The following is a 16850-nucleotide window of genomic DNA, read 5'->3' on the forward strand; positions in this document are numbered from 1 at the left end:
AAATTATTTTCAATGTCTATCATCTCTGTAATCCTGGCGTGTAAAAGACATTATTATCTTAAAATATCATGAGTTTCATAAAGATGATGAATGGGCAGGCATAGATATTTAAGAAATAACCCAAATAAAAACCACTGGTGGAGATGATCACAATACTTTTTGTATATATAATGTATACTGTATATTTAGTATATAGTATATATATATAATATCTATAAACATACCTCCTACAGCTTTTAACATGTTATACCTGCCTTTATTGGTTTCAAACACATAAAATCATTCTCAGGCTGTGAAATTTTTAGGGATAAGTTTGCATTATTATTGGAGTTTTCAGTTAATTTGCTTATTTACAGACTTTTCTTATTAAAGTCACTTAGGTCTCAGAAAGAAGAGGGAGGAGTACAAGTTTAAAGACCACAGAACCCAGAACCATCTGACCTGTGTCAAGTGACAGCCAGCCATTGTCCAAAGGGTAACCACAAAAGGAGAAAATAGATATCCTCACCATCTGGTACAAGCTAACGAGAGAATTCTGTTAAAATTGTTTTCCGATAGATAATCAAAGATACAGATGATATAGGTCAGGTAGGTACAGTGAAGTATAGATACAGGGGTAAAGGACTAGCAAGAAATATGAACAACTTTCCTATAAAATTTAAAAGTTAATAAGTAAATATCATGAATTTGAAGCAAGAAGGGTATGTGGCATATGCTTTATGTTCAAATATAAGAACAATTTACATTTTCATGAGTTTAATAATTAATTACAATATAATTTACCATTTTGATCACATGGAAAAACTTATTTTTGAACATTTTAAATTTATATAACTTTTTATATGTGTAAATTTAATAAACAAGTGTGGGAATTTAAAAATCTCAAAAGAAAAATAAAACTTCAAGGAGAATTTTATGAAAATTATATTATTGCTAATAGAGAATTCTGTAGAAGGAACTGGAGGCTGCATTCCTGCTGCCAGCTCCCTACTGCCTGGCTAGCTTATGCTCCGAAATAACAACACACAAATTGTATTCATTTAAACACTGCTTGACCCATTAGCTCTAGTCTCTTACTGGCTAACCCTCATACCTTGCTTTAACCCTATCTAATAATCTGTGTAGCACCACAAGGTGGTGTCTTACCAGGGAGATTCTAGTGTACGTCCATCTTGGCCTGGAGCTTCATCGGGTCTGCTCTGGAGAGAAGAGCTATGGCGTCTGGCTCACTTCCCTTCTTCCCAGCCTTCTGTTCTGTCTACTCCACCTACCTAATTTTCTGACCTATCAAACCAAGCAGTTTTCTTTATTGATTAACCAATGAAACAACAGATTGACAAATGACCTTCCTACATCAAGAGAATCTAGCAGGGACCACATGGGCCAGTGATTTAAAGGAGTGAAATGAATAAGTTGTGTAAGCAATTGTGTGGTGGTCTGGTTTTCAACTCACCAGAAATAGAAAGTACATTATTATTTCTAAATTCTACAGTGTCTACAGTCTTTACTGTGCTGGTGGTGGTGGTGGTGGTGGTGTGTGTGTGTGTGTGTGTGTGTGTGTGTGTGTGAGAGAGAGAGAGAGAGAGAGAGAGAGAGAGAGAGAGAGAGAGAGAGAGAGAGAAAATTGAATTTTATTGTCATTACTTCTATATATGACTGTGATATATTTGCTGGAACATGGGCACTCATCAGTTGCTACATCACTAAAAACAATGACACCTCCTTCCTCCCAGCATCGCTTATGTGCCCCTGATATCTCTCAGGGAAGGGCGGGGATCTGATGATCCACTCAGCCTGCATAATGAATGATGCCAGGTCCAACCGCCTGCAGGTATCAGCTCCTGCAGCTACCTCTTCAGTGTTAGCATACTCTCAGACCCTCTCTCCAATCTCTCTTTCCGAAGGCTCCCTGAGCCTTGGAAGAGGTGTGCTAGAATTCTAACAATAAACTAGAAACTTATTCCTCATTATGTAAAATATAATATTGAAGTTTATTAAGTGAAAGGATTAGAAGGTCTTTCATGTAAAAGGCTAATGCTTCCTTTGAAAAGAAAAAATGGCACAAATACCCATTCAACTAGCACATAGTGGGTGTCTATCATCCACTCTAAATTTCAGACCTTTTCAAACTTTCTTGTCATGTATCACATGTATTTCCTCAGTATGTTTGATAGAGGGTTAATAAGAAAAGTTCACTTTAATAAGACATAAAGGTAGCAATCTTTAATGCAGCTTTTTCGAAATCTCCTTAACATGACTACTATTAACAATATAAAACATCTTAAAAAAAAAAACTCTAGATTTTTCTAGGCTTTAATCTCAGCACCTGAAAAGAACCGACATTACAAAGCTGCTGGGTTTAGTCTCCAGCATCACAAACAAAGTTGGCCAATTGATAATCACTATGTTTTATGTTCTTAAAATTTTTTGAGTATAGAAATTTTACATATTCAAACCACACAGAAAAAGACATATACTGGTGGGATGCACGTGTCAATAAGGTCCACTTAGCCACTCCTCACTGTACACATATTTCAAAGCAATGTATTATTTAAGAGTAAACATAATCTTTGACCATCTTAAACGTAAAAGTTTTAGAACCTCACTACCAACCAGATCTTTCACATCCTTCCAGATCTAGCAAAAGAAGTATAGTCCTCACCCTTTATCAACAAAACTTCTCTTTGCAACAGATAGAGAACAATATAGTAAACAACTGATCAAAAACCAGAGCTGTAGACCTCAGTCCCAACAGATATATTTACAACACAATTCCCACGCCTAAGGCTTAAATATTGTGGAATACTGAAAGAAATAATGTAGGAGTAAGAAGAAAGGAGAGTTTCCTGTAAGATTTTCTCCTACTAATGTCAGAAGCTATATTTCTAAAATCTCACCAATGTGACCACAAACGTGAGCTAAAAAGGACAACACCAATAGGCATGTCAAGCCAATGGGGAAAAGACCATGAGACCTCAACCCTAAAGGAAGAACTATAGGCAACTAAGGAATGCTGAGAGCAGGAGAAATAGCCCATAGAAAAATCACACCAGTTTGTTATCCCATACCAAATGTTCAGCCCAGAAAACATACATAGAAATAAAATTATACAGACTGAACTGGGATGTGTTTGTGTATTCCTAAATACACAAAATATTTAGGAATACACAAACACATCCAAATACAAGAACAACCATTAAGGCAAAAGGGGCCGTGGATTTTAACATGAGCAAGGAGGAGGACATGGGAGGGTTTAAAGGAGAAAAGGGAAGGAAGAAATAATGTAATTACATTATAATCTTAAAATGTTTAAATTAAAATTCTAAAAGTTGGAATTTGTTCCTTTCACATGTTTGAAGTCCTCTTGCGAAGCTTTGCACAGTCCCAGGATGCACAGCTTGCCACACTGCCACCATTTCCCAACAATTAGAAATTTAGAGAAGTACTTGTCTAACCACTGGTGATTTGAGATGCATGTAGTCTCCAAATAGCATGGAGTGAAACAAAGTGCTGACTGCAATTCAAGTTCTTCCTCCAACCCCCACCCAGTCAAAATTAACTTCCTCTGTGTTTGCTGAGAAGCCCAGAGAACAGAATGCTATGATTTTCACATTGTCGTTTATTCTGTTGCCTCAGGACAAGTGCAAGTCTGGTACTGAGAGCTGTTTGAAGTAGCAGTGAAGATAAAAGCATAAGAGCAAAAGGAAGAAGACACTGAACTAGTTTGAAAAATAAGCATTAGTTGTATAGACAGAAAACAGAAGTAAGGTCGATTCACACGGAAGCCAGCAGAGAATCTATGCCAACCAAAATGCTTTGAACTGGAGTCTAAACAAAAGTAGTCGATAAATGCGACTACAAAACTGATAATGATAGACCAATATCTAGAAAATATTTAATGAAATCGAGCCAATCGGAGGCATAAGGGACACAAGAAAAACTCCGGAATCCAAGAGTAGAAATAAAAAATATACAAAATTTGAAGAAGTAGATAGGAAATCCACTCAAAAATAGAAAGGAACAAAATGTTTTTCTAACAAAAATGAGAAAATTATATAGCAATTTCATTTTTTTTAAGATTTATTTGTTTACTTGTTATATATGCAGTGCTCTGCCTGCAGGCCAAAACAGGGCATCAGATCTCATTACAGATGGTTGTGAGCCACCATGTGGTTGCTGAGAATTGAACTTGAGACCTATGCTCTTAACTACTGAGCCATCTTTCCAGTCCCTATATATAACAGCTTTAAAAACCTGGAAATATTTACAATGATAAAAGCACAAGCAGTCTAACATGAACAAAGAATGACTAGTGTTGGGCCCTAGTGTCCAGTCACTGAGGAGGAGTCGCCCCAAGAGACCATCTCTCATCACAACTGATGTAAAAGCATGAAGATTTTATTAATTCTGTCATGACAGGGTCTTCCAGCAGTTGGGAGGCTAGAAGACCCTGAATGTCTGGTACAGGCTATTTTTAAAGGGAAAAACCACAGAAGGAAGGGGTGTCTGGGGGTTGTTCTTTAAATATCATGATTGGCTTATTCAAAAAGGCTATTACCAATAATTGGCTGGAGAGTGGTTGCCAGATCAGATAAGGTAAAGGGAAACTTCTGACTGTCACTTTGCCCCTTCCCAGGGACTAAGTCAAAACATCAGTAACTGAGTCAACACCTAAGGGTTTTCTTGCCCCTATTCAGGGAAATGGAAAGTTCCCAACATCTCAGTACGTGCATGCATAGCTATTATGTCCTTGGTTCCCAGGGGAGGAGGGGAAGTACTGAGAGTTGTCAGAAATGGCTTTAGAATTGCCTTAAAGTTCTACACTAGAAAATAAGCAAATTTCCAATTATCTGTATACTCAATAGTGATGTCTGTGCCTCTAAACTGAATTGATATCCAGATTTTTAAAAGAAAATTTATTTTCCTGGTATACACAATTCTCTTGGGCTCTTACAATCTTTCTGCCTCCTCTTCCAAGGTGTTCCCTGAGCTCTGATGTGAACATCACATTTAGAGCTCCATGTTCCCATTAAGTGGTGTCGTATGCCTTTAAGCCCAGTACTTGAGAGATAGAGACAGGCAGATCTCTGTGAGTTTGAGGTGAGCCTGGTTTACAGTGAGTTCCAGGACAAGTTCTAAAGGTACACAGAGAAATGCTTTCTTGAAAAACAAAACAAAACAAAACAAAAGAGAATAGAGCTGAGTGTTCTCTCTCTCTCTTCCCTCTCTGTTTTGTGTGTATGTGTGTGTGTGTGTGCGTGCATGCACACGTGCATTTGTGTAATGCCTAGCTGTGAGTCTCTGTATTTGTTTTCATCTGCTGAAGGGAAAGCCTCTCTGTGATAGTTGGATATGAAACAGATCAATGAGTGTAGCAAAAATATTAGGAGTCATTTCATCACTACTTTATCACCTCTTTATTTTTACTTTTTAATTTTGTTTTTTTTTAATTTATTTTCTTTATTAATTAATTAAAGATTTCTGTCTCTTCCCCACCGCCACCTCCCCTTTCCCTCCCCCTCCTCCAATCAAGTCCCCCTCCCTCATCAGCCCAAAGAGCAATCAGGGTTCCCTGCCCTGTGGGAAGTCCAAGGACCACCCACCTCCATCCAGGTCTAGTAAGGTGAGCATCCAAACTGCCTAGGCTCCCACAAAACCAATAGGTGCAGTATCTTTATCACCTCTTTTTTTAAGAACACCCTTTGGGTCCTCTAAATCAAGTGGACAAAGTTCATTAGCACAGAGACCGAAGTAGCATGTAGAGGACTGAAAAGGTCTGCACAGCTCCTCTGCACACATATTAAGGCTTCCAGCTTAGCGTTTTTATGGGATTCCTGACTGTGAGAATGAGTGGGTCTCTGACTCTTGTGTCTTCCCTTGGCTCTGTTTCTTCTATTGGTTTACCTTGTCCAACTTCAATGTGTTGGATTTTGTTTTATCTTATTAGATTTTATGTTGTTTTGTTTTGTTGTTATCTCTTAGAAGCCTAATCTTTTCCAAGAGATAGGAAGACAATGGATCCTGATGGGAGGGGAGGGGAGGAGGACCTGGGAGGAGTAGAGGGAGGAGAAACTGCAATCAGGATATATTGTAGGAGAAAAGAATTTATCTTCAATAGAATGGGGAAAAGATTTATTTTTGTTTCATGTGTATGGGTTTTCTGTCTATGTACACCTGTGCACAGTATTTGTGCAGTGCTCACAGAGGCCAGAGGGTATCGGAGTCCACAGAACCAGAGCATGTAGGCACAGGAATTCACTGCCAGGTCCACTCAAAGAGATTCAGTGTTCCCAACTGCTGAGCCATCTCTCTAGTCCCCGATTTTCACATTTGAAACAAGGGCCAAAATTCACACCTAGATAGAATTTCTGGCAAACTTTTGAACTACAGAGACTAAGTTCACTAATAGATTCCTAGCATTGAGAAAAACATTGATCAAAATGTGAGAATTACCAAAATATCATGATATCATTGGTATTGTCTAAGCAGTTCTGGTGAAAATACACAAGGAAAAATGGATACAACAGTTTTGTCAACATTTGTCCTATTTTTTTATTTTTCTTATAATTTTTATCATGAAGGATTTAGGTTCTTTTTAATGCTTTAAGTAAAATGGAATTACATCCCTTTTTCCCTCCCTTTCCAGCTACCTCAAATACCCTCCCTCCACCCTCTCCCATGCCCCACCACTCAAGCTGATAACCTCTTTTTTCTTTATTTTTACAAGAATAAGTATGTATAAATATGTAAATAAAACTTGTTAAGTCTATTTTTGTTGTTTGTATGTATATGGTTTCATGACTTATCACCCATCACTGGGGGTGATCCAACAGGGGGGCTCATTCCTGAAAGGGACAAATTTTCCTTCTTCAAGCATCTATGACTTCCTATAGTTTTTGTGCATGGATGAGACCCCACAGACATTACCTCTTCCCCTTCCTTCCCTGTGTCCAAATCCTCCCGTGCCCCCCTCTTCCTGTCAAATTATTGTCCTTTATATTATTATTATTGTTCCATATTTATGCATAAACATACAAAAACAACCTGCTAGATCAATTTAGTGTGGTTTTGTTTGTATATGATTTTAGGCCTGACCACTTTGTGTTGGATAACAAATGTAAAGTTTCATTTCTGGAAGACACTCATTTTCTCTCTCCTGGTAGTCATTAGTTGCCTAGGTGTTTGGACCCTGTGAAAATACTGCTTCTGAACTTGCATGTCTATTCACATTATCAATGTTCAGGTCTTACTTAGTCACCATGTTGTTGAAATATCATGGGTGTAGCTTCCCTGACATTTCAAGGAGACAAGATCTCACAACAGACTACCTGATCCTCTGGCTCTTACAATCTTTCTACCACCTTCTCTTCCGAAGTGTTTCCTGAGCCTTATGTACAGGAATTGTGTTGTAGGTGTATTCTTGGGACTGGACTCCACAGGATCCATTGATCTCTGCATCATGACCTGCTGGTTTTCTGCAATGATGAAAAGAAGCTTCTTTAATAAGAGCTATGATAAGAACTATACTTATCTGTGAGAATAAGGATAAGTTTTAGAATGTGGTTCATGATTGTGCTAGTTTAGTAAAGTGATGATAATAGATTCTCTTCAAAGAGCCATGACCAAACTAGCCCCAGGTAGTTGGCTATAATCCTAGTCCAGGCATCATTTCCCTCCTGTGGAGTGGGTATTAAGTCAAATTAGACAGATGTTCATTACCACAAAGATATAAGTGTTACTATTGCACCTGTAGAGATGTTTTTGTCATGCTGCTAATTATTATAGTTCATTGGTGTAACTGTTGGGTAGGACCACTGATTGCCTCCCTCCCTTGGCAGCATAGTACTTGACATAGTACTTTCTGGGATTATAAAGGCTAGACTGTGGCAAAGAGACTTTCAGGTTAGTTCCAGGTCAAATCATATAAATTCTGGGTCCAGTGTGTCTGATACCTTCATATAAGAACTTACCCTCAACCTCTGAGAGGCAACCAAAAACATCAGCCTCCATTGTTTTGGGAGCTAGTTGGACTACTCTGATCAAGAAATCCAAATGGGTGCCTCTCATGCCTGGTACTGGTCCTAATATATTGCTCTTGTGAGGAGCATTGTCAGTCCAAGTGTCACAACTTCATGCAATATTTAATACATATATGTATAGTTTTTGCAACGTTAGGTAAATATGAAATGAACTGATTCTTTAAGACACTATCAGACCTCCTCAGTTCTATGCGTCCCCTTCTCCCTTCCTCTCCTTCGTTATTAGACTCCCTCCTCCTCCTCACAACTTTTTTTTCAAGTTCAACTGAAAAAGTTCATAACGACTCCAGTATAAAAAAATATTATATCACTCACAGGTTTGCTTGAGATGACATTTATTATTTTAAGTAAAAGTACTTGGAGACTACCTAAAGATCCAGAGCTCCCTGGCAGCGTGTTTACTCTAACTGTAGACAATGTTCCACAGTATATAGTCTAACAGAACACTGGCTCTGCGCAGAAAGGTTACTGGTGTTTTACTATTGATCGATCTCTAGTCTCATGCAATAACTTAATTTTCTTTTAGAAGTTCTAATATGCTCTTAATAGATCACACTGGCTACTTTGTGGGCAATCGTAACACCTGCAAACAGTAGGATTTTTTTTCTGTGCTTTGGAGTTATCACCACTTAATTTTATTTTCTTCCTGGTTACATTGCCTGTAAGTTATTGCTGTCGTACAAATTTGTTTCAGAAACACATTTGCCATCTTCAGTGTCTGGATTTATATACCCGATTGATTTCACTTCTCAACTCTTGTTCTTGAGAATTTGGTTTCTAAAGATTCATGTTTTGTTTCATTTAAAAATCAAAGGAGGTAAATATAAGAACATTTTGGTCTATTCATTTACTATTTTATAAAGGAAGGTACATTTTGGAATTTTTTCCAGTATTGACTTATTTTTATTTGCTCTCACACACTAAACTAACTATGAAATTGGCTTGTGGATAGTTTACATGACCTATATAGTTATCAAATATGAAGTTACAGTGTGAAGAAACATGGCTAGATTTGTCTTGGGTGTTTCAGGACACTATGAACACTGGGAAGTTAAAAACAAAACACTCAGGTAATTATTGACTTGGAAAGTAGTTTTTAAGTGCTGGAATTAGTTTTGAAAACTATGACTCTAAATGACTACTATAAGTTTTATGAATATCCTTTACACAATTGAAGGAAAAGGTAAGGAACTATGCCTGTTAAAAACATTTTTAGAAGAATTCTCTTGGGTTGTATATACTTTAATTGTGTCATAAAAGCAATAACTTTTGTTCTGTAGATTTGATACATTTTAGTGTGTGAGGAAGTGGAGGGCATCAGGGGACAACTTGTGAAAGTTGGTTTTCTCCATTCATTGTGTGTATCCTGGGAATCAAACTTGGGTGGTCAAGTTGGCTACAGGAGCCTTTACTTGGTAAGCCAACCCATCAGTCTTATAAGCCATACTTTTAAAATTTACTATTCTTAAATCACATATAATAATTGATAAAATTATGGATACAATGCGATGTTTCAATACATGTTATTTATTTGTTTCTTGTTTTTTATTTTTATTTTTTTAGGAGACTCTCATTCCTGTCTAGGATAGACAGGAAATCATTGCTCTAGCTATCTGGCTGACCCTAGAGTGCCCCTTGTATGCATCCAGAGGGACTGATTATAGGAGACCACCTCCTCTACCAAGTGGCATATTCTGGAGACCCAAACTCTGATCATCAGGTTTACATAATGAGTGCTTTATCCATTGGGTCACACCCTCAGCTCCTAAAAGGCTTTCAAAAGGCTGTGTCATCTTAATTATCTAGAAAGATGCTATTATGATAGATTTCCTCTTTCCTTGTTGATATATCCAACTTAAATTCCTTCACATTTAACCTCATGGAAACAACAATGTCAGCAATCCATAATTTATATTTGAATATGATGAAGAACTGTTTCACACTATTCATATTTATTGACTTGCCCAATGTTCATTTGGTCTGATCTAGAAGACTGTGGTTCTGGTCTTTGCTTGCTTAGAGTTCATTTTCATTTTATTTATTTACCCTATAATACATTTTCTTATGTTCAACTTAGTTTTCACTTTGGAAATTTATTGAAAGAAAAGAGAATTTTTTTTTGTCATATCACAGACTCCCTCACCACAAAACAAATTTTAAAAGAAACTCAAGTGGGCCAAAGTGACAGTCAATCATACTGAGTGACTGGGCATGTCTACTTCCTATTGCACTGTCAGCGGAATTTTAAAGAAAATCCATCTTTCACAATCATATGTAAAATCATTTTATTACAGTGCTATTTCATATGTAAACTGTATTGCTATACATAAAATAAAGTGTGGTGTTTAAAATAAACTTACAAAGAAATGAATCAAACTTGTTTTTTAAATGGATCAGTTTTAATATGTAATTTGAGTTGTTAGTGTTTATTTGAACTTTTAGATTTGTATCTGTAACTAATACTTGATTTTTTTAGGTGATTATTCTGCCATCCTGAAACAAGTAGGAAGATTTTAGTTTTTCCTCCCTGTTACTGATATCTATCTTCTTTTCCTTCAAAAAATACATTTTTCTTTGTGTTTTTGATGGAAATTCTTTGTGAAAAAATATTTTTGTCTCCAGATGGAAAAATTGTCATTCTTATGCTTAGACTGTCTTTCATTACCCCAAAATTTTCTTATTAAATGAAAGGTTTGTTAAAAAATAAACATTTATATATGTGTGTATATATATATGTGTGTGTGTGTGCGAGTGTGCATGTGGCCGTGTGTGTGCATGTGTGTATATATGTACATGTGTCTGAATATATTTATTGTGTATATGTGTATATAAAATATAGAAATTTAGAAATACCTAGGATGAGGATGAGGTTTCCAAATTCTCTCTCAGTCACTATTTCTTTCCTCCTATCTTCCTCTATTCCCGTGTCTCCCCCAAGTTTTATGACTACTGATATTATAGCCTTTCCTCTCAGCTTACCATACATTGATGCTTCTCTCAGTCATACAATGTACATTTCTGGTAATAAGAGATAAAGAGAAGAACATGCAAATTTGTTTAGATCTTACTAAGTCAGCACTTTTGTGAAAATCATGTATATTTTATATGGAGTTTCTTTTTATAGATATTTAAGTTAATTCAAACCTGAGCCACAGTAGTTGAGGGTAAGTTTTAGTTTGGAATGATTACAAGCAATCTATAATATGAAAAAGTCTTATTATGTTTACTTATTTATTACATATGTTGAGATATATTATGCCATGGTATATACTCAATGGAAGTCAGATAAAAACTTTCACCATGTGGGACCTGGAACTTGGTCTCATGTCATTAAGCTTCATGGCAAGTGTCTTTACTGTGTCGTCTCACTGGCCCACAGTAATCTCTGGAATTCTTTTGTATATAGTGACAGTCATACGCAAGCATTATTCTAAGTATTCACACTCATATGCCCTAACAGTAGAACAGCTGGTTTGCAGACTCCATAGTCTGCAAACATTCTAATGAACTATATAATGTCAAAATGCTTTTCAAACCACTCTATCAACTTACCAACCCATTATCAGATATGAGTTCCTCTTGTCAGTACACTTGCTAGAATAAGACTTCTCTCTTTTGGAGCTGCCGCAGTACCTGGTTGAAATGTTCTTTTCATGGTTCTTGCTATGGAACGTTTTCTCTATTACAGAGTTCTCACAGGGGCTAAGATTTGCCTTACACTAGTTTCTGACTCTGTAATAAAAGAAAACTGGTGTAAAGCTGGAAAGGTAACAAATTTGGGTTAGAATAATGGCCTTGATTTTTATAAAATGGAACCACTATTATTTCCTATGAAGTTATGAGAATAAAATTATGCTGAATGAAAAAAGAAGACACAAAAGAGCATACTCTGTAAGATTCCATTTATAATGTATTTTAGAAGAACTGAATTTATTAGACATATGACCTTAGAATAATCACACTAATTTTCTGAACCTAATTAAATGAAATTAATACCCACTTCAGTGGTTATATTAGAATTAACATATGTAGTAGAAATTATAGCCTCCAACACAAAACCTCACCCATATTGGAAGCTGAGTACCCCTCTGTCTCTTTTTTTCTCTTTCATTTTTTGTCACTTTACATGACAATTACCAGACATCTGTGTGCTGAGGCCCTGGCATCACTGTAGCTGATGCTTTTGCTGTGTTTCCTGTTATTTTTACAGATCTTAAAAATCACAGGCTGAATTTTGCAAGAAACCTTTGTGAAAACAACACATCTCTTATAACTATTGGTGTATTTTACATTTTGGTGATATAGATTCCTGAGTTCTGAATAAATTGTTTGCATTGTGTTTCCTTGCAATTTCATCAAACTGGGCTAATGAAATGGTTCGATTATCCTCTGCCACAATGTTATAAAATTCTTTTCTTTTTTTCTTTTTTTTTTTTGGATTTTTTGAGACAGGTTTTTCTGTAGCTTTGGAGCCTGTCCTGGAACTAGCTCTTGTAGACCAGGCTGGTCTTGAACTCACAGAGATCTGCCTGCCTCTGCCTCCCGAGTGCTGGGATTAAAAGCATGTGCCATTACCGCGTAATGTCCCCTGCCATAATGTTATAAAATTCTAATCAACTTTCCATTTGTGCTAAAGTTTTTAGAAAACAAGCTATCATTTAAGAGTTTCCAAACAGCCACACCTATATCAACTGATCACACATGTACCCATATGATCAAGAGTGTTCCGTTAGAGATAAAGAACAAAATCAATAAGGCCCAATGTTGCCAGTATCCTGTTTCTTCTGTTTCTATTTCCAATACATGAGTCACAAGGGAAAACTGACTAACTGGTTTGGAACTTTATACCATTTATGCTAGAAATATTTTTGTAGGAGAAATGCATCAGTTTAGATTAAAGTGGTTGTGAAAACCCTAGGCTCATTTTGAGATTTAGGGAGCAGTGATAAAGAATACACAATTAGCGACCTTTGATTTTTAGGTCATATACGCACATCAGACCTTTTTTTAAGCTGAAGATATATACAATTTGTTTTTAAATTTCTAGTTTTAGGAGGATCATTTTCACCATACTCTAAGTAAAACTCAGAAATTTGGCATGCCCATTTAACTCTGTCTTTAAAAATGGAAAACTGATGGTGTGTTTCCCATCAGCAAAGAAAGAAATGTAACTCTAATGAATGAAAATGATCAGCCATTCTAAAGAATGAAAATAATATTATAACCAATTCCCATACAGCTCAAGTTCCTCCCTGTTATTTCTGCAGGGAGGAGCCACAGCCCAAACAATACAAACTCAAGTGTCCAGTGTTCTACTCCTGCTTGCTACTCTAATCTCACCAACTCCAAAGACTTCCCATTGTCATACTGTCACTGTTTGTACTTGCACTTCTGTTCACACTCCTGCATGCTTACACACACACACACACACACACATATGCATACAAACAACAGACATTTATACACACATGCATGCATGCAGAAACAATAGGGAGAGAGAGAACCTGGCAAAGCTAGACTTTTCTTTAAAGTTTGAAAAGTTAAGATCAAAGTCTTATGTGATGGCACGTGCCTTTAATCACAGCACTCAGGGGGCAGAGGTGAAAGGATCTCTGTGAATCTGAGGCCAGCCTGGTCTTCAAAGTGAGTCCCAGGGCAATCAGAGAACCATGTCTTAGGAAACAAAAGAGAGAAAGCAAAAGAATTGAGACATTAAAAACAAAGAAAAAATACAAGACCATTTTATGATTTTATTGTTTTGCTAACATGGAGAGATGTATAAAGTATCTGCCGTTTATTGAGAATTAACAGTTTATAAGGGACAGTGACAACATCTGGACATCAATGTTACTTCACCATCATGGCAACCTAAACGAACTAAATAATATCTATATTTACATTTTATAGATGAAGTGAAGGTACAGAGAATTTTACCTATACAAGAAAAATAGTATACTAGCTGTCTGTCTCTCAAACCATACTATGAGTGACTTAAATCTTTTTATTTCTTAATGAAATATGAATCCTACATATTTTCTATGTGAATATGAATCCTTCCATCTCCTTTACCTTAGTATAAATAGTTACATTAGAGACAGGTTAATCTATTAAATAACAGAGGCAGAGTTTGATGATAAGCTGTTGACCTGATCCTTAAAAACAATCTAGCTTATCTGACTCAAGATTATGGAACTGGGGAAGTCATCATATTGGCTATGAGCTTAGCTATGATAGAAGAAAAAATTTCTTTGTAATTCCTGAACTTATTCTAGTGATATCCCCAGAAGTTAGTGAGTTCTCTAAGTTTTAATGTCTGGGCACTTATTCCTAGAGAAGCTAGCTCAAATTCAGGCTTGACACTGAAGAGCATATACACTTGTCTTTTTTTATTTTTTTTATTGCTTTATAAATAATACCGTTAAAAATTTCCACTTCCCTCCCATTCCCTCACTTACTTTCCAGCTCCCCCTCCAGTCCAAAGAGACAGCAGGGTACCCTGCCCTTGGGCAGTCCAAGGCCCTCCCACCTCCATCCAGGCTTAGGAAGGTATGCATCCAAATAGACTAGGATACATGCAATAGAGACAAATCCCAGTGCCATTATCATTGGCTTCTCAGTCTGCCTCAGTTGTTAGCCACATTAAGAGGGTCCAGTTTGATCCCGTGATCGTTCAGTCCCAGTCCAGCTGGCTTTGGTGAGCTCCCATTAGATCAGGCAACTGTCTCAGTGTGGACACTGAGGTGGACCAACCTCTCGGGGTCCTGACTTCCTTGCTCATATTCTCCCTCCTTCTGCTCTTCAACTGGACCTTGGGAGCTCAGTTCAGTGCTCTGATGTGGGTCTCTGTCTCTATCTCCGTCACCAGACGAAGGTGCTGGTGATCTTGTCTGCTTCTAATTTCCAGGAGGATCTATATATGTTTTCTTTGGGTTCACCTTATTACTTAGCTTTTCTTGGATCGCAAACTATAGGCTCAATGTCTGTTTATGGCCACTAATGAGTGAGTACATACCATATTCATAATTTGGGGTCTGGAATATCTCAGGATATTTCCATCCATTTGATGCAGAATTCAAGATGTCATTGAAGAAAAAATTATACAATGGAAGAAAGAAAACATCTTCACACAAATGGTGCTGGCATAACTGGATGTCAACCTGTAGAAGAATGAAAATAGATCCATATCTATCACCATGCACAAAACTCAAGTCCAAATGGATTAAAGACCTCAGTATAAATCCAACCATACTGAACCAAGAGAAAGTGGGAAGTAGACTGCAATACATGGGCACAGGAAACCACTTCCTACGTATAACCCCAGTAGCACAGACAATCAGAGCAACAATGAATAAATGGGACCTCCTGAAACTGGGAAGCTTCTGTAAAGTAAAGGACACAGGCATTAAGACAAAAAGGCAACCTACTGAATGGGAGAAGATCTTCACCAACCCCACACCAGACAAAGGTCTGATCTCCAAAATATATAAAGAACTCAAGAAACTAGACATCAAAATTCTAAATAACCCAATTTAAAAATTGGGTACTGAACTAAACAGAGAATTCTCAACAGAAAAATTTCAAATGGCCCAAAGACACTTAAGGACATGTTCAACTTCCTTAGCTATCGGGGAAATGCAAATCAAAACAACTTTGAGATACACCTGTCAGAATGGCTAAAATAAAAAACACTAATGATAGCTTATGCTGGAGAGGATGCGGAGTAAAGGGAATACCCATCCATTGCTGGTAGGAATGCAAACTTGAGCAACCACTTTGGAAATCAGAAATTAGGAGTCAACCTACCTCAGGATCCAGCAATACCACCCTTGGGAATATACCAAAGAGATGCTCAATCATACTATAAAAGCATTTGTTCAACTATGTTCATAGCAGCATTATTTGTAATAGCCAGAAGCTGGAAACAACGTAGATGTCCTTCAGTGGAAGAATGGATAAAGAAAGTGTGGCACATTTACACACTAGAGTACTACTCAACAGTAAAAAATATACTTGTCTTTTATAAGTAATAAAAATACAACTGTACAGTGTGTTGAGAACATTAAAATACTAGAAATGAGAGAAACACATTACATGCAATAGCCATTGACTAATATGCTAATTATAATAAATTAATTTACAGTCCTCAATTTATGTGTGCTATATTTGCAACTGAAGAATAATTTGGGAAGTAAAATTGACTAATTTTAATAGGAAAAATTAAAAGGAATTAATATATGTAGAAAAGCAAATGATCATAATAAGTCAGAAATGACAAAGCAAGTGGACTTGAGAGAGCATTACTGCAAGTGAAGATAGCAGCACAAAGGCTAAAAATATCATTTTCACTTTACCTGAAATCTACCCGTAGACCTAGAGAAATTTCTTGCACCTAACTCAGGAAGAGATTTCTCTTTAATTTGGCAACTGAACACCATTGGTTAAACCAAAAGAAGCAAGCAAACAACAGCAAAATCCTTCCTCCGTAAATCAAAAGAGACGGAAGAATTAACACATGTTCGAAGGACAGGAAAATAAATGCACTCATTAGCATTGGACAGTTTGGCTATGGATGGGAAAACAAGGTCTTAATAGCCCAATATGTCATAAATTTCCTGCCAGTTGTGAAATTAATGAAGTTGACCTAGTAGAATAGAAAAACTTAGATACAATCTTTCAATATTGCTTCTATAATGCTAATAAAAGAGAAAGAGAGGATTTCTGAAATGCAAAAAAAAAGCTATTTGTCTCTGTAGGGGCAATCTAGGTGTTCACTTCTTTTTAAAAAAAAAACATTATTTTTATTTATTTTAT

The 16850-nt window shown here is 36.6% G+C and overlaps 1 pseudogene; it reads right to left on the bottom strand.

The window, feature by feature from the left end:
* LOC126508786 (alcohol dehydrogenase class-3-like) overlaps positions 1–16850 on the bottom strand; it is a 28878-nt pseudogene that overhangs the window by 11177 nt on the left and 851 nt on the right.

This window comes from Alexandromys fortis, unplaced genomic scaffold, assembly GCF_014885135.2.
Source record: "Alexandromys fortis isolate MF-2015 unplaced genomic scaffold, M_Fortis_MF-2015_v1.1 scaffold_40, whole genome shotgun sequence".
NCBI classification, from domain to species: Eukaryota; Metazoa; Chordata; class Mammalia; order Rodentia; family Cricetidae; genus Alexandromys; species Alexandromys fortis.